The sequence below is a fragment of the Bufo bufo genome, chromosome 2 (genome assembly GCF_905171765.1).
Source record: "Bufo bufo chromosome 2, aBufBuf1.1, whole genome shotgun sequence".
NCBI lineage: Eukaryota > Metazoa > Chordata > Amphibia > Anura > Bufonidae > Bufo > Bufo bufo.
In genome coordinates, this window is record NC_053390.1 from 760,354,531 (window position 1) to 760,373,362 (window position 18,832).

Below are 18,832 nucleotides of genomic sequence, written 5' to 3' on the forward strand. Positions count from 1 at the left end.
TTTTTGGGTGACTATTGCTACTGTTCAAAATGGTTTCAAGAATGCATTTTTAGGAATAATTGGTGAATGTACACAAAATTATTACTGATTTTGCTAGGAATTCTTTTGTTTGTTAGAATGTAACCAGGTTCAGTGTCAGAAGGTATCGGGACAAGCCATTTGCATCAGGAAATTAGTACTCTGGTTGCTGCTGTCCACGTCAGCTTGGTGAACTGTCGTGCACAATAAACTGGAGTGCCAAAGATTGTTTTACCGAACATGACTTTTGACTCTTTTTACCATTTGCTACAATAACATTTAAGGACATTTTAACATCACTGGGGGTCATTTTGCTACAATACACCTACAAAATATGTTTGAGTTTTCCATAAAGCTAAGATATTCCTTCATGGTAACATCTGAGGGGTTTTTTGTAACCAAAAATTAGAATGGATCATAAGAGAAAAAACATGAGAAAGGGTATGAAATTTTTGTTTGTACGGTTCTCTCTAGCTTTCCATGTTGGGTGGAAAAGGGAAGAATGGATTTATAGGAGTCAACCATATATATTGACTTGAGAAGATCAAGCAAGGCTTAGGTTTTCTCCATAAATATCTATGCACAAAAATATTCCATATTTCACCAAACCTTATACATTTAGATTCTTTCCATCTCAGATATTGTGTGATCTGGGATGATCCTTCTTCAACCATGTAACTTTACAAACAGATATTTTATGATCCTTTTGAAAGTCTTCATAAGCTTGTACAAAGACAGTTTTGGATTAGTTTACACTTCAACCTCATTTATTTATTTTTACAGCTCTACATGGACATTTATGAATTCCTGTAGCCAGAAAACTGGTTTACAAAAGGGCAAAGTTTGTATCACACTTCCTTCTGAAAAACAGATTTTTTTGGGCCATTTTTCCAAAATGTGGATGAATTAGGGTGGGGACTGGGCAGTGCATGCTTAACCCTGCACTTCCCAGTCCACACCCTAATTCATCCACATTTTGGAAAAATGGCCCAAAAAAATCTGTTTTCAGAAGGAAGTGTGATACAAACTTTGCCCTTTTGTAAACCAGTTTTCTGGCTACAGGAATTCATAAATGTCCATGTAGAGCTGTAAAAATAAATAAATAAACCTTTATTCTAATCTTTTTAGGATTCTGGGCATGTATATTGGTGCCTTATCGATGATGAAACTTAGTGAGGTTGAAGTGTAAACTAATCCAAAACTGTCTTTGTACAAGCTTATAAAGACTTTCCATAAAACTCCCTGAAGTCTACACCATCTCACTTGCTGGCATACATCTCAACCTGCATTTATACGCCATAAATATCAAGAGGTATGCACAAGCGGAGGATGGATGAAGACCAGTATGCAAAATGCCAGTCTTAGTAAATGTCCCCAATAGTAGCAGTTTTATCCATAGGATCTCTGGTATTGCAGATTTGTAATATCAGATTTAGACTATATGCAAATATGGCGCTATTTCTAGGAAAATTAAGTCATTATTTCTAATTTCAGACCACTACAGTACAAAATGTATGTATTCAATATTGACACAGCTCCTTAAAAAATGACCCCTTTTGCTGTTTGAAATGGGCCTGTCATGAACAAACAATGGTGGCAGCCATTTTATAGAACATACCAGTAAACCAGTATGCAGCCTATCAATATTCCAGGAAACATTTACATCATTCTAAGGCACTACCTCACTATTATTTATGAGGCCGGTCTTATATTTATGAGTTACTGGGTCTTACTTAGTCTTGAGGAATATTTCTAGACTGTATTTTCAAGAATATTATTATAACTCCACCATGCTGCTTCTATTATATTAATATGGATTATCTCTTCATTTTTGGTACTGTGGCAAATCAGATTTACAATTATTAGAAGCGGCCTATACAATGGCTGTGTTCATGGTTTATCACCAGCAAATCTTGTTTTAACAAAATTCCATTGTCTGTTTCTCATTTCCATGTAGGTAGATAGCAATAAATAAAAACCTATAACCACACATGCTATTTCCACGGGTTCCCTGTTACGTTATGGACAGCTTTAATCCGTGTAACGGTTGTATTTATGTAGGTTACAAAAAATGCAGGTATTTTATCTTCTTTACTTATGTGATCGCCAAACGGAAACGAAAGTTTACAGATTTTTTTTCTTTCTCAATTTTTCTGTTGTACAAAAATAAAATAAAATTATATATTAAAAGCAATAAATTATTTTTAAGAAATCAATGTTTAATATATCATATTATGTGTTGAAGACCAGATGCATTGCCTATTTTGCCTTTAAATTATGTAATCAGATGTTTTAATACATTCTATTTTTCCCTGTATTGCTGAAATGAATTGAACATGTGTGTTGATTTGTTTCTTTTTAAGCAGATAAAATATTGTTGATTTTTTTTATTCTACTTTTATTTTTGTTGTTGTCTTTGGCAGACCTGACAATTGCTCTCTCCTACAATCACAAGTTCCTATGTGTTCAAATATATACAATCATATACAAGAACACAAATTTGTATGTTTTAGGGCATTTCAACATATTTTGGGATCATATATAATTGGCTGAGAAAAACATTTTTTTATTTATTTAGCAATTACCATACATTAAAAAAAATCAGATAGATAACATACCACTAAAATTCTTTGAATGAGAATAATAAAATGAAAAACAAAAAAATGAAAATAAAAAAATATATTAAATTGTGTAAAACTGCTAGATTTAACGTGTAGTAGCTGCTTTTTCTGCTTTATGGTAGTTTAAATTCGATGGCCGTGCCCTTTGTGAACTAAAAAGTAAGTTTTAAAAAAAAATTCTAAGCATTATTATTCAATGTTAGAGTTGAAATTTTACATTACAGTAGCCTATAACATTGTGCTAAACATTTGCCAAAGACGGTTGCACAGGACGGAACAATTGTGCAATCGGAGGGAGAGACGTTGGGTCATTTGAAATAAAAAAAGAAAAGCACTTCATCCCTTTAGATTTAGTTGATTATGTGTCCTTTTTGATATCTGTAAATTGAAGAACTTCAATCATTGTAGTTTCAAACCTAACTGATGAACTAGAATAGCCATATACGATAATGTGATGATTTCTAAATCTGTACTTGTGTGACACACATTATCAATACTATGAACAACTGACTGGATTACGCTACTGTAAGATTTGTAGATGAAAATGTACTAATGGTGGTAAAATTGTGCTTAACGGGCAATCAAAGCTTTTAGTTAGCCCACCCCACCATCCGGGGTTGAGGTTCCACCTGCCAAGTCTACATGTACTGTGGTTTTATTCATTGTATACAAATTCCTGTGATTATTTTTTTAATGTGCAGAACACATTGGCCTCACTGAGCTAATAAAGGGAAACAAATGTTTCAAATAAACAAGTTTTTCTCATTTTTTTAAAAAATACAACTTTGGTGGATGGTTACATAGGTTGAAAAAAAGACCTTCAAGTACAACCTTTCTCGATTTAATCATTATACAACAAAACTGATACACAGATTAAAAAGTGGAATTCCACCGATGGTCTAAAAAATTGGAGAGGGGTTTCTTGGAAAGAGCATTTATCCCAGTTCCACAGGATAGGTGATAAATGTTGCTCCACCTCTGGACCTTTCATGATCGCTGGCTCTGAATCTTTCATTTCTCCATACAGGCTGGCTGCTTCCATAACTTGCATAGAATTTATAAAGTGGCATCTCACATGCTTGACCAACGCTCTATACAAGCCTCTTCTCACCTCTGATGTTTTGTTAAGGAGTAACATTTGACTTGATACTCCTATGCTAGTGATTGGGGGTGGCCCACTGTTGATCTAATATTTTTGGCTTATTCTGTGGATAAGTGAAAATCTGTTTGTAATTACTCTATGGGTAATACGTACCTGCTATTTATTTTCATCAATGGTGACTTCTTAGACAGTTTTAACGCTGTTCTATTAAGACATAAATATGTCCAGGGAATACAACTTAGACTCCTCACACATCATTCGCAAAGCACATTTGGAGTACAGGTGAAACTCGAAAAATTTGAATATCGTGCAAAAGTTAATTTATTTCAATAATGCAAATTAAAAGAAATTGCATTAATGCAGCTTAAAATTAGAATTTTGTGAAAAGGTTCAATATTCTATGCTCAAAGTGTCACACTCTAGTCAGCTAATTAATCCGTACCCCCTAAGCAAAGGGGACCTGAAAATTGTGACTTTGGGGTTTCATAAACTGTAAGCCATAATCATCCAAATTATAACAAATAAAGGCTTATAATATCTCGCTTTGCATGTAATGAGTCTATCTCACATGTTAGTTTCACCTTTTAACCACCTCAGCTCCCCTAGCTTAAACCCCCTTAATGACCAGACCACTTTTTACAATTCTGCACTACACTACTTTCAAGGTTTATTGCTCGGTCATACAACTTACCACCCAAATTAATTTTACCTCCTTTTCTTCTCACTAATAGTGCTTTCATTTGATGGTATTTCATTGCTGCTGACATTTTTACTTTTTTTGATATTAATCGAAATTTACCGAAATTTTTGCAAAAAAATGACATTTTTCACTTTCTGTTGTAAAATTTTTCAAATATAACTACATTTCTATATAAATTTTTCTCTAAATTTATTGTTCTATATGTCTTTGATAAAAAAAAAATGTAATAAGTGTATATTTATTGGTTTAGGTAAAAGTTATAGCATTTACAAACTATGGTGCAAAAATGTGAATTTACACACTTTGACTTTCTGAGCACCTGTCATGTTTCCTGAGGTTCTACAATGCCCAGACAGTAGAAACACCCCACCAATGACCCTATTTTGGAAAGTAGACATCCTAAGGTATTCGCCGATGGGCATAGTGAGTTCATGGAAGTTTTTATTTTTTGTCACAAGTTAGCGAAAAATGATTTTATTTAATTTTTTTCTTACAAAGTCTCATATTCCATTAACTTGTGACAAAATTTTATTTTTTACATGAACTCACCATACCCCTCACGGAATACCTTGGGGTGTCTTCTTTCTAAAATGGGGTCACTTGTGGGGTATTCCTAAAAGGTACTCGTTGGACTTTCGGCCCCTTTACGCACCTAGGCAGCAAAAAAGTGTCACACATGTGGTATCGCCGTACTCAGGAGAAGTAGGGCAATATGTTTTGGGGTGTATTTTTACATGTACCCATGCTGGGTGAGAGAAATATCTCTGTAAAATGACAACTTTGTATAAAAAAATGGGAAAAGTTGTCTTTTACAGAGATATTTATCTCACACAGTATGGGTATATGTAAAAATACACCCCAAAACACATTGCCCTACTTCTCCTGAGTATGGCGATACCACATGTGTGGCACTTTTTTGCAGCCTAGGTGCGCAAAGGGGCCCAAATTCCAATGAGAATCTTTACGATTTCACAGGGCATTTTTTACGCATTTGGATTCCAAACTTCTTCTCACGCTTTAGGGCCCCTAAAATACCAGGGCAGTATAAATACCCCACAAGTGACCCCATTTTGGAAAGAAGACACCCCAAGGTATTCCGTGAGGGGCATTGCGAGTTCCTAGAATATTTTTGTTTTGGCACAAGTTAGCGGAAAATAATATATATTTTTTTTTCTCTTGCAAAGTCTCATATTCCACTAACTTGTGACAAAAAATAAAATTTTACATGAACTCGCCATGCCCCTCACGAAATACCTTGGGGTGTCTTCTTTCCAAAATGGGGTCACATGTGGGGTATTTATACTGCCCTGGCATTTTAGGGGACCTAAAGTGTGAGAAGAAGTCTGGAATATAAATGTCTAAAAAATTTTACGCATTTGGATTCCGTGAGGGGTATGGTGAGTTCATGTGAGATTTTAATTTTTGTCACAAGTTAGTGGAATATGAGACTTTGTAAGAAAAAAAAAAATATATATTTCCGCTAACTTGTGGCAAAAAAATAAAATCTTCGATGAACTCGCCATGCCCCTCAAAAGTGATCTTTATAGCGCCGCAGCGATTTTACGGTGTTTTTGCAGTGATCAGAAAAAAAAAAAATTCTGTCACAGCGTGTCACGGCGGACAGGGTCTCAGATACACAGATAAACCAACTAACAAGTTTCTAGGCGAGAAGCTGGGGATCAGGTCACCTCCTAGCAAATTCCTAACCGCTCTCCCTATCCTGCTAAGCCCACATTCAGACCCTTAAGGTGGGAATAATGTGTCCTCGTGCCTGGGCTGAAAATACCCTAGAATCCCTGAGATGGTGAAAGGGGAAAAGGGGCAGCCTGCTCCCTCAGAACCTGGAGGGGACAGACGTCACACAAACAGCCTAGACAGCAAACAACAAAAGCAGAAACCAAACTTATCTTATCTGAGCCGGAACAGACAATCCTTCCTTCCTTGCTTCCAAGGCCAGACTGATTTCTATAACCCGCACGGAACACTGGTAGTGAGTGTAATTTAAACCAATGACCCCACCCAGTGCACCTGAAGGGAGGTGGATCTGGCACGACTCCAAAATAAAACAAAAAACTAAACACGTGCTGCTAGTCTGGCCGACCTCCGAACATAGTCAGAGCAGGGCATGACAGTACCCCCCCTTCTATGGGTGACCTCCGGGCACCCCGGACCCACCTTATCCGGGTGGGATCTGTGAAAAGCCCTCACCAGTTGGCTGGCACTGACATCCAGCGCCGGAACCCACATCCTCTCCTCAGGGCCGTATCCCCCTCCAGTGTACCAGGTACTGAAGGTAACCCCGAAGAACTCTAGAGTCGAGAACCCTGGAGATCTCGAACTCTAAATTTCCATCGACCAGAACAGGAGGAGGGGGCAATGGCGATGGTTCCACCGGTTTCACTTATTTTTTCAGTAAAGACCTGTGGAACACATCATGGATCCTCCAAGTCTGCGGAAGATCCAGCTGAAACGCTACTGGGTTGATCACTGCAGATATTTTGTACGGACCAATAAATCTTGGACCCAGTTTCCAAGATGGCACTCTCAGTTTAATATTTTTAGTGGACAACCACACCAGATCACCCACACACAGGTCCGGACCAGTCACACGTCTCTTGTCAGCCATTCGCTTATACCTCTCACCCATCTTCTCCAAATTCACTTGGATCCTCCACCAGATAGAAGACAAGGCAGAAGAAAATCTCTCCTCCTCTGGCATCCCAAAGGAACTAGTCCCAGAAAAGGTACCAAACTGAGGATGAAAACCGTATGCGCCAAAAAATGGCGACTTACCCGTGGACTCCTGCCTACGGTTATTCAAAGCAAATTCTGCTAGGGACAAAATGAGGACCAGTCCCCCTGATTCTCAGCCACAAAGCACCTCAAGTAGGTCTCCTGGTTTTGATTACAGATGCTCTGTCGAATGGACAGAGCGTCTGTCCATTCGACTGCGGATGAAAAGCCGAAGAGAATGAAAGTTGAATGCCAAGCCGAGAGCAGAACGCCCTCCAAAACCTGGAGACAAACTGTGTGCCTCTATCAGAGACCACATCCAAAGGAATACCATGCAATTTCACAATATTATCAACAAAAATCTGCGCAAGAGTCTTGGCATTAGGCAGACTAGTTAATGATAAAAAGTGAGGCATTTTACTGAAACGATCAACCACCACCAAAATTACAGTCCATAGACAAGTGCGTCCATAGACAAGACGGTATAGACAAAGGCAGAAGTGAACCAGCCGGTCGAGTATGAGCAACCTTTGACCGAGAACAGGTTTCACAGGCTGCCACGTAATCCTCAATGCTCTTACGTAACCCTGGCCACCAGAACATCCTGGACACCAGGTCACAGGTGGACTTACCACCAGGATGTCCAGTAAGGACAGTATCGTGATGTTCCTTGAATACCTTGTATCGCAGACCTTCAGGAACAAACAACCTCCCTTGGGGACAAGAACCAGGAGCCCCCTCCTGGGCTCTCAACACCTCCATCTCCAATTCGGGGTACAGAGTGGAGACCACCACCCCATCAGCCAAAATCGGAGCAGGATCCTCTGAATCACCTCCCCCAGGAAAGCTGCGAGACAAGGCATCTCGCCTTGACGTTCTTAACCCCCGGGCTCTCGGCTTGGCATTCAACTTTCGTTCTCTTCGGCTTTTCATCCGCAGTCGAATGGACAGATGCTCTGTCCATTCGACAGAGCGTCTGTAATCAAAACCAGGAGACCTACTTGAGGTGCTTTGTGGCTGAGAATCAGGGGGACTGGTCCTCATTTTGTCCCTAGCAGAATTTGCTTTGAATAACCGTAGGCAGGAGTCCACGGGTAAGTCGCCATTTTTTGGCGCATACGGTTTTCATCCTCAGTTTGGTACCTTTTCTGGGGCTAGTTCCTTTGGGATGCCAGAGGAGGAGAGATTTTCTTCTGCCTTGTCTTCTATCTGGTGGAGGATCCAAGTGAATTTGGAGAAGATGGGTGAGAGGTATAAGCGAATGGCTGACAAGAGACGTGTGACTGGTCCGGACCTGTGTGTGGGTGATCTGGTGTGGTTGTCCACTAAAAATATTAAACTGAGAGTGCCATCTTGGAAACTGGGTCCAAGATTTATTGGTCCGTACAAAATATCTGCGGTGATCAACCCAGTAGCGTTTCAGCTGGATCTTCCGCAGACTTGGAGGATCCATGATGTGTTCCACAGGTCTTTACTGAAAAAATAAGTGAAACCGGTGGAACCATCGCCATTGCCCCCTCCTCCTGTTCTGGTCGATGGAAATTTAGAGTTCGAGATCTCCAGGGTTCTCAACTCTAGAGTTCTTCGGGGTTACCTTCAGTACCTGGTACACTGGAGGGGATACGGCCCTGAGGAGAGGATGTGGGTTCCGGCGCTGGATGTCAGTGCCAGCCAACTGGTGAGGGCTTTTCACAGATCCCACCCGGATAAGGTGGGTCCGGGGTGCCCGGAGGTCACCCGTAGAAGGGGGGGTACTGTCATGCCCTGCTCTGACTATGTGCGGAGGTCGGCCAGACTAGCAGCACGTGTTTAGTTTTTTGTTTTAGTTTGGAGTCCTGACCTTAGTATCTGAGGAAAGGGATTTAGGAGTAATTATTTCAGAAGACTTAAAGGTGGGAAGACAATGTAATAGGGCAGCACGAAATGCCAGCAGAATGCTTGGATGTATAGGGAGAGGTATAAGCAGTAGAAAGAGTGAAGTGCTTATGCCGCTGTACAGAACACTGGTGAGACCTCACTTGGAGTATTGTACGCAGTACTGGAGGCCATATCTCCAGAAGGATATAGATACTCTAGAGAGAGTTCAGAGAAGAGCTACTAAACTAGTACATGGATTGCAGGATAAAACTTACCAGGAAAGGTTAAAGGACCTTAATATGTATAGCTTGGAAGAAAGAAGAGACAGAGGGGATATGATAGAAACTTTTAAATACATAAAGGGAATCAACTCGGTAAAGGAGGAGAGCATATTTAAAAGAAGAAAAACTACCACAAGAGGACACAGTTTTAAATTAGAAGGGCATAGGTTTAAAAGTAATATAAGGAAGTATTACTTTACTTAGAGAGTAGTGGATGCATGGAATAGCCTTCCTGCAGAAGTGGTAGCTGCAAATACAGTGAAGGAGTTTAAGCATGCATGAGATAGGCATAAGGCTATCCTTCATATAAGATAGGGCCAGGGACTATTAATAGGATTCAGATATATTGGGCAGACTAGATGGGCCAAATGGTTTTTATCTGCCGACACATTCTATGTTTCTATGTTTCTATGTAACCACATAATTGAACCTGGTAAAAAACAGTGACCATTGGGCCTGTCTAGGGTTCAGACGCTTGGCAGATTGCAGGTAAGCCAAATTCTTATGATCTGTATATACTGTAACGGGGTGAAACGCCCCCTCCAACCAGTGACGCCATTCCTCAAAGGCCAACTTGATGGCCAGCAACTCTCTATCTCCTACATCATAATTCTTCTCGGCGACCGAGAGCTTCTTGGAGAAAAAAGCACACGGGACCCATTTGCCAGGAGATGAACCCTGAGACAGCACCGCTCCAACCCCCACTTCTGATGCATCAACCTCCACCACGAATGGCTGAGACACATCGGGCTGCACCAGAATGGGAGCAGACGCAAAACACTCCTTAATAGCCGAAAAGGCCTGCAATGCCTCATCTGACCAGACAGAGACGTCGGCGCCCTTCTTAGTCATATCAGTGAGAGGTCTTACAATGGTAGAATAGTTCGAAATACATTTTCTATAATAATTAGTAAACCCCAAAAACCGCATCAAAGCTTTCTGATTCTCTGGTCGGTCCCATTCTAGAACCGCCCGGACCTTAACTGGGTCCATACGAAAACCAGAGTCAGAAAGCAGATATCCCAAAAACAGAAGCTCCTCCACCACACACATTTCTCCAATTTGGCATACAATTTATTCTCCTGAAGGATCGTCAAAACCTGTCTCACATGATCCTGATGGGTCTTCAGATCAGGAGAGTAAATTAAAATGTCATCCAAGTAAACCACCACGAACCTCCCCACCAAATGATGGAAAATGTCATTGACGAATCGCTGAAATACCGCTGGCGCGTTCGTCAACCCAAAAGGCATAACCAGATTCTCAAAATGACCCTCATGCATATTTAAGGCCGTTTTCCACTCATCCCCTTCCTTGATTCTGATCAGATTGTAGGCCCCTCTCAAATCCAAATTGGAGAACACCTTGACTCCAACAATCTGATCAAAAAGGTCGGAGATCAAAGGCAGGGGATACGGATCCCGGACAGTAATACGGTTCAATTCCCGGAAATCCAAACAAGGTCTCAGCGATCCATCCTTCTTTTTTACAAAGAACAAACCTACTGCCACCGGAGAGTTAGATGGCCTAATATGACCTTTTGCCAAACTCTCGGCGATATATTTCCGCATGACCTCTCTTTCGGGTTGAGAAAGATTATAAAGCCAAGACTTTGGCAACTTAGCCCCTGGGATGAAATTAACTGGACAATCATAGTCACGATGAGGGGGCAATTCCTGGGCCCCACCGTCCGAAAAGACATCCGCAAAATCTGAGAGATACTGAGGTAAAGCAGTAGTGGACACACCAGAGATAGATGTGCCAAGACAATTATCCAAACAAAATTCACTCCAACCAATGATTTGTCTTGCTTGCCAATCTATAATTGGGTTATGTTTGGTCAACCATGGTAACCCCAAAACTATAGGAGCCGGCAAATCCTTCATGACAAAACAAGACATAATCTCAACATGTGAATCACCCACCCTTAAGTGAATACCATGAGCAATATGAGTGAGACTCATTTGAGAAAGAGGGGAAGAATCAATTGCAAAAACCGGAATCTCTCTTTCTAAAGTGCAAGTACTTAGACCCAGATTTTGAAGAAAAAGAAAGTCAATAAGGTTTACCCCAGCACCACAGTCAAGGAATACTTCAACAAAAAATTATCTTGAGTCTAGCGCCACCATAGCTGGAAGGAGAAAACGGGTATTAAAGGGAGCTTGCATACCTGCCTGCTCCACCACACCATTCATGCTCCCAAGAGTCAGGAAAGTTTTTTTTTTCTTTTTCTCATCAACATGCGGTTTAACAAAAGGACAAGCAAAAATAAAATGACCACTTTTCCCACAGTAGTAACATAGTTTATGTAATTTCCTAAAGTCTCTACTACCAGAACGAAAAGAAACCTGACCCAGCTGACCTCTACCCCAGAGTTACCTGTAACATCACCTTGGGAAGCAGTAGAGACGAAACCACTCACAGAAGGGATCCCTTGCGCGGAGGGAGCCCAACACCTCTCTCTAATACGTCTATCTAACCGTACTGCCAAAGACATTGCATTCTCCAAAGAATCTGGGTACTCATGAAAAGCAAGGGCATCTTTCAATCTCTCAGATAACCCCTGACAAAACTGACTACGTAACGCGGGGTAGCCCATCTCCTAAACTCAACGCAGTAAGCCCCTGCAGTATGTTCACCCTGTAATAGATTACGTAATTTCGATTCCGCCATCGAGACCCGATCTGGGTCATCGTAGATTAATCCCAGGGCCTTAAAAAATTCCTTCACCGACCGGAGGGCCGAGAACCGAGCGGCAGAGGAAAGCCCAGGATTGCGCGTCCCCTTTAAGCAGAGAGATGATTATACCTATCCTCTGACTTTCATCACCTGACGACGATGGACGCAGCCGAAAATACAATTTGCATGACCCTCTAAAACCGATAGTCATCCGTACCCCCTGCAAATCTATCAGGAAGAGCGACTTTAGGCTCCCCACAAATTTGACCTGCACCTGATGCCAGAGCATTCTGACACCGTGTGACCGAATTACGCAGATCCGCAACCTCTAGGGATAATCCCTGCATGCGGTCAACTAGCGCTTCAATTGACGCCATCACAAAACCGCTGAGCAATGACAGTCAAAGTATTGGCGGGTTATAATTGCAAATGCACATTATAACTTTGCTTTTCGATAGAAAGATATTTTTAGTTAGGTTTTGTTTTGTTTTATTTTTTATTTTTCAATGGGAACTTTTTTTCACAGAATCGGGGGAATAGAATAGTAATTATTGGGCATTGTCAACTTGCCCCCCACTATTAAACTCATTAGAAAACCACTGACTGACACACACCAAACCCAGAGGCACATCCAGTTCTTGGTTTAAGAGTCAACCAGGAGTCAGAACTGTCAGGGAGGATAAGATAATTTTTTTTTTATTTTAGCACAAGGCCACAGCATAACAAAATGTGAAAAAAGTAAAAGGGTCTGAAGAATTCCTGAATGTACTGTAGTTCATAAACTGCATAATAACACATAATGTCAATCTGCTGCATCTAAGGCCAGCAGAATACTGTTGTGTGTTAAAAAAAAAAAGGCTTGGACTCATGGGACTGAAGCATTATTGCAGTATCTAGAATATGCAGTTCACTTCTGGTCACTGGTTTCTCTATTTGGTAAAGATACAAAGAAGAGCAATAAAACTAATAAGGGGTATCAAGGCAGTGGCGTCTCTAGCTTTCAAATTTTGGGGGGGCACACTAGGGGCCAGGACAAAAGTAGGGGGGGCAGCTATAACAACGATACATTTACACAAGTATGCTTAGAAATGCTGCGATACTTTACCCAATACCTAAAACCGCAACAGGGAAGAAAAGTCCTGCTGTCTGTGGTTTAAAAAATAAATAAATAAAAATCACTCAGATTTCAACATGTCCTAGCTGCCTGTGGATGACACTTTTATAGGGAGGGGGATCTGTGGATGACACTGCTATGGGGGGAAGGGGATCTGTGAATGACACTGCTATGGGGGGGGAATCTGTGGATGACACATACCGTATATAGCATCTTATGCTATATGTGTCATCCACAGATCCACCCCATGACAGTGTCATCCCCATTTCCTCCTCTATAACAGTGTCATCCACAGATCCCCCTCCCCGCCTCTTGCAGGAGTGTACATTTGACATTTCTAAACTGTAATCCATATCCTGCAGTAACTTTAAATCCGGATTCAGCGGCCGCTCATCTCTACTAGTACCTTAACCTTACACCACTCGGCTAGCTTCGGTAACAGGGCCAGGCTACAGCCTTCAGGTACTGCCTGTTAGTTGTTACCGAGCGAGTGCTGATTTCTGCAGGTCAGAGCATACGGATTACAGTTTAGAAGAAATGTACACTCCTGTGAGCGGTCCAGTGGCGGATCCAGAGCCTGGTCTCAGGAGGGGCACTTCCAGATTATTTTCTGTCCCCCGCCACAGAACAATGGTGCTTATAGAACAGACTACACAGTGTAGAGGTATACTGTACATTGTGTGGCACGGTGTAGAGGTATACTGTATATTGTGTGGCACAGTGTAGCGGTATACTGTACATCGTGTGGCACAGTGTAGCGGTATACTGTACATTGTGTGGCACAGTGTAGCGGTATAATGTACATTGTGTGGCACAGTGTAGCGGTATACTGTACATTGTGTGGCACAGTGTAGCATTATACTGTACATTGTGTGGTACAGTGTAGCGATATACTGTACATTGTGTGGCACAGTGTATGCTATATGTGTATAACATAAACATATTTCACATGAAAACGTACAATTACTTGGCTTGGCCCTTGGGGATCTCGGACACCACTTCAACACTTTGGTCGGGGGCTCGACGGAGCTGATGTTGTGTTTCATCCTAATGAGAAAGATTTCATAATAAGGATTTGGAGAAGGGGCAGAGGGATAGCAGAGCAGGGAGAGGCTGGTGCTGCTACTAGGGGGTCATACCATGGGGGAGTAATAAAGCCCACCATAATGCCCCCCTAGTAGAAATAATTCTCCTTATAATGTGACAGTGCAAAAAATACCCCCTTGTAATGCCCCTAGTTGAGCTAATGTCCCCCATAATGTGCCAGTATAAAATACCCCTATATAGTGCCCCCAGTAAATGCCCCCATAGTGCTCCTCTCCCCCTTCCTCCTAGTGCCCCCCATAATGTACAAGTATAAAATGCCCCATATATCGTGCCCCAGTAGATGCCCTCAGTGTCCCCCATAATTTGCAAGTATAAAATACCCCTTCTTAGTGCCCCCCGTAGATGACCCCATAGTACTCCTCTCCCCCCTTACCCATAGTACCCACCATAATGTCTCCCAGTATAAAATGCTACTATACAGAGCCCCCCATATAAAATACCCCTTCTTTGTGGCCTCAGTAGATGCCCCTATAGTGCCCACCAATAACGTGCCAGTAATAAGTGCCCCCCATCACGTGCCAGTAACAAGTGCCCCCATCACGTGCCAGTAACAAGAGCCCCCCATCACGTGCCAGTAACAAGAGCCCCCAATACGTGCCAGTAACAAGAGCCCCGATATGTGCCAGTAATAAGCCCCCCATCACGTGCCAGTAATAAGCCCCCCATCACGTGCCAGTAATAAGCCCCCCATCACGTGCCACTAATAAGCCCCCCATCATGTGCCACTAATAAGTCCCCCCATCAAGTGCCACTAATAAGCCCCCCCATCATGTGCCAGTAATAAGCCCCCCCAATGTGCCAGTAATAAGCCACCCCCCCAATGTGGCAATAATAAGCCCCCCATGTGCCAGTAATAAGCCATGCCCCCAATGTGCCAGTAATAAGCCGCCCCCCCAATGTGCCAGTAATAAGCCATGCCCCCCATGTGCCAGTAATAAGCCACCCCCCCAATGTGCCAGTAATAAAGGGTTAAACAGCCCGGATCGGCACTCCTGCCGTTCCAGGCTGTTAGAGCAGGGACCCGGCTCTCATGTGAGAGCCAGGTCAAAGCTCCCCGCTGCACGGGGGAGCCGCGCGGCGCTTAAACTGGGCCGCCGTAAAAACGCGGCGGCCCAGCCTAAGGCCCCTTAGTGACCGCCGTAAAAACACGTATGGGTGGTCACTAAGGGGTTAAAAAACTGATTGAAGCATGGTGTTACATACCAATAATATACTTTCTATATAGTGCATTTAGGTAGTGCAGCATTTGTTTGCTTTTTTGTTGCATCATTGCAGCTACACAGAGTGACAAACGCTATAGGAACAAATAATTTCTACTGATGTGATATACCAGTTCCCCCCCAAAAAACTGATTGAGGCAGGGGTGTGATATACTGTACCAATAATATACTTTCTATATAGTGCATTTAGGTAGTGCAGCATTTGTTTGTGGTTTTGCTGCATTAACGCAGCTACATAGATTGACAAACGCTATTGGAACAATTCGTTTCTACTGGTGTGATATACCAGTTGCACCCTCAAAAAAGTGATTGAATTAGGGGTGTTATATACCAATAATATACTTTCTATATAGTGCATTTGGGTAGTGCAGCATTTGTTTGCGGTTTTGCTGCGTTACCGCAGCTACACAGAGTGACTAACGCTATTGGAACAAATAATTTCAACTGGTGTGATATACCGGTTGCCCCCCCCAAATAGTGATTGAGGCAGGGGTGTTATATACCAATAATATACTTTCTATATAGTGCATTTGAGTAGTGCAGCATTTGTTTGCGGTTTTGCTGCGTTACCGCAGCTACACAGAGTGACAAACGCTATTGGAACAAATAATTTCAACTGGTGTCATATACCATTTGCCCCCCAAAAAAACTGATTGAGGCAGGGGTGTGATATACCAATAATATACTTTCTATATAGTGCATTTGGGTAGTGCAGCATTTGTTTGCGGTTTTGCTGCATTACCGCAGCTACACAGAGTGACAAATGCTATTGGAACTAATATTTTCAATTGGTGTGATGTACCATTTGCCCCCCAAAAAAACTGATTGAATTAGGGGTGTTATATACCAATAATATACTTTCTATATAGTGCATTTGGGTAGTGCAGCATTTGTTTGCGGTTTTGCTGCGTTACCGCAGCTACACAGAGTGACTAACGCTATTGGAACAAATAATTTCAACTGGTGTGATATACTGGTTGCCCCCCCAAAAAAGTGATTTAGGCAGGGGTGTGATATAACTTCTTCCACAAATTCTGCTCTTCTATAGGGACTTTTGTCACAGGGTCATTTAGAAAATGAAAGGCAGAGGAAGAGGCAGGCCATTCTGCAGGAGTGGTAGGGGTCGGGCAGGTACACCAGGCCAGAGCCTAAGTGGGAAGTTGCAGAAGGTGCATGCGATTATGTCAAAGGACGCACCAGACATGGTTAAGTAGCTCACTCAGCCTTCCGCTTCTGCACATTCCACATCATCTCTATCTGCACCTTCTTTACTCTCTGCTGTGTGCACCCCCAAAGACACCACCAGCACCATATTCCCTCCGCTCTTCAGTCAGAGGAATTATTTTCCCATCCATTCCAAGACCTTACCGATGTGCAGCCATTCTTGGCATCGGATCAGGAAGAGGAGGTATTAATGGTCGTCACCCAGCAGTCTGACGACAGTACCCAGGTTAGCCCAAGGAGGGAGGTCCCCGCTGTTGCTGCCTACTCCGAGATCTCTAATGTCAGTGGTGGAGAAGGTGACGATGATGATGTGTCGATGGACGTCATGTGGGTGCCCACAAGAGAGGAAGAGGTGGGGAGTTCAGAGGGAGAGACGGAGCAGCAGATAGGGAGGAGAAGGAGGAGAAGCAGGCAGAACTTACAGTGCACAGGAGGCAAAAAGCAGACTGCTAATGTATCTGGAACGAGCCATCCACCATGCACGGTCAAATATGGTGCTCCCAGGACATCGGCACATGGCTCCGCAGTGTGGGCTTTATTTAACGTGTCCGCTGCTGATAATAGTGTTGCCATCTGCAGCCTGTGCTGTCAACGCATAAGTCGCGGTAAGCCCAACACTCACCTAGGGACGACTGCCTTAAAAATGGCACCTGGCCTCTTATCACCAAGGCCAGTGGGAGCAACTCCGTCGAACCCACAAAGCCACACTCCTGGCGCTCCACGTTCTGCCTCTTCTCCATCTCCTTTCTCTTCCCATTTGTCCTCCACACCACCTTCCACCGTGTTGTCGTCGCATTCGGCAGGCTTCCGTGGCCCAAATGTTCGAGCATAAAAAAAAAATGATGACGCTGGATAACCCTCTTTCCCAATGGCTGATTCTTGGCTTGTTGGAACTGCTAGCCCGCCAACTACTGCCATATAAACTGGTGGACTCGGAGGCCTTTTGAAAATTTGTAGTTATTGCCACACCGCAATGAATGCATAATTTTTGGGGCCTGTAGTCCACTGGTCTGCTGTAAAATTGATATCCAATGACCGTGTAATCTACCTTCAGCTACATGCTTGTTCTTTTCTTTCTGCTGAATGCATAATTTTTGGGGCCTGTAGTCCACTGGCCTGCTGTAAAATTGATATCCAATGACCGTGTGATCTACCTCCAGCTACATACTTACTTGTTCTTTTCTGTACGCTGAATGCATAATTTTTAGGCCCTGTAGTACACTGACCTGCTGTAAAATTGATATCCAATGACCGTGTGATCTACCTCTAGCCACATACTTACTTGTTCTTTTCTGTACTCTGAATGCATAATTTTTGGGGCCTGTAGTCCACTGGCTTGCTGTAAAATTGATATCCAATGACTGTGCAATCTACCTCCAGCCACATACTTATTTGTTCTTTTCTGTCCGCTGAATGCATAATTTTTGGGGCCTGTCGTCCACCGGCCTGCTGTAAAATTGATATCCAATGACCATGTGATCTACCTCCAGCCACATACTTACTTGTTCTTTTCTGTACGCTGAATGCATAATTTTTAGGGCCTTTAGTACCCTGGCCTGCTGTAAAATTGATATCCAATGACCGTGTAATCTACCTCCAGCCACATACTTACTTGTTCTTTTCTGTACGCTGAATGCATAATTTTTGGGGCCTGTAGTCCACTGGCCTGCTGTAAAATTGATATTCAATGACCGTGTAATCTACCTCCAACCACATACTTGCTTGTTCTTTTCTGTACGGTGAATGAATAATTGTTGGGGCCTCGGAGGAATTCAACACCAGTGACGACCACGTGTTATCAAATTTGAACTATTATCATTAGGGTTTTTTTCAAGACGGGGGATTTCGTTAGCCATGTTTTTAATCCAATTTTATATTTTTAATTCTTTTAAACATATGTATTTGACCTGTATTTGTTCGGCCTACAGTAAAATTGATATCCATTGACCGTGTAATATACCTCCGGCCACATAATCACTTGATCTTTTCTGTCCGGTGAATGCCTAATGGCCTAAAATAAAAAATTTCTAGGCTCCAACAGGGCACATTTAAGAGAATTTCCCTTTAAGACGCATAAAAATGTTCCCTGATTAAGACATATTTTTTGTTGGAATTTTTGTCATTTATCCCCCTCTAGTATGTCACTGTCCATGTTGTGGGACTATTTGTGCACTTC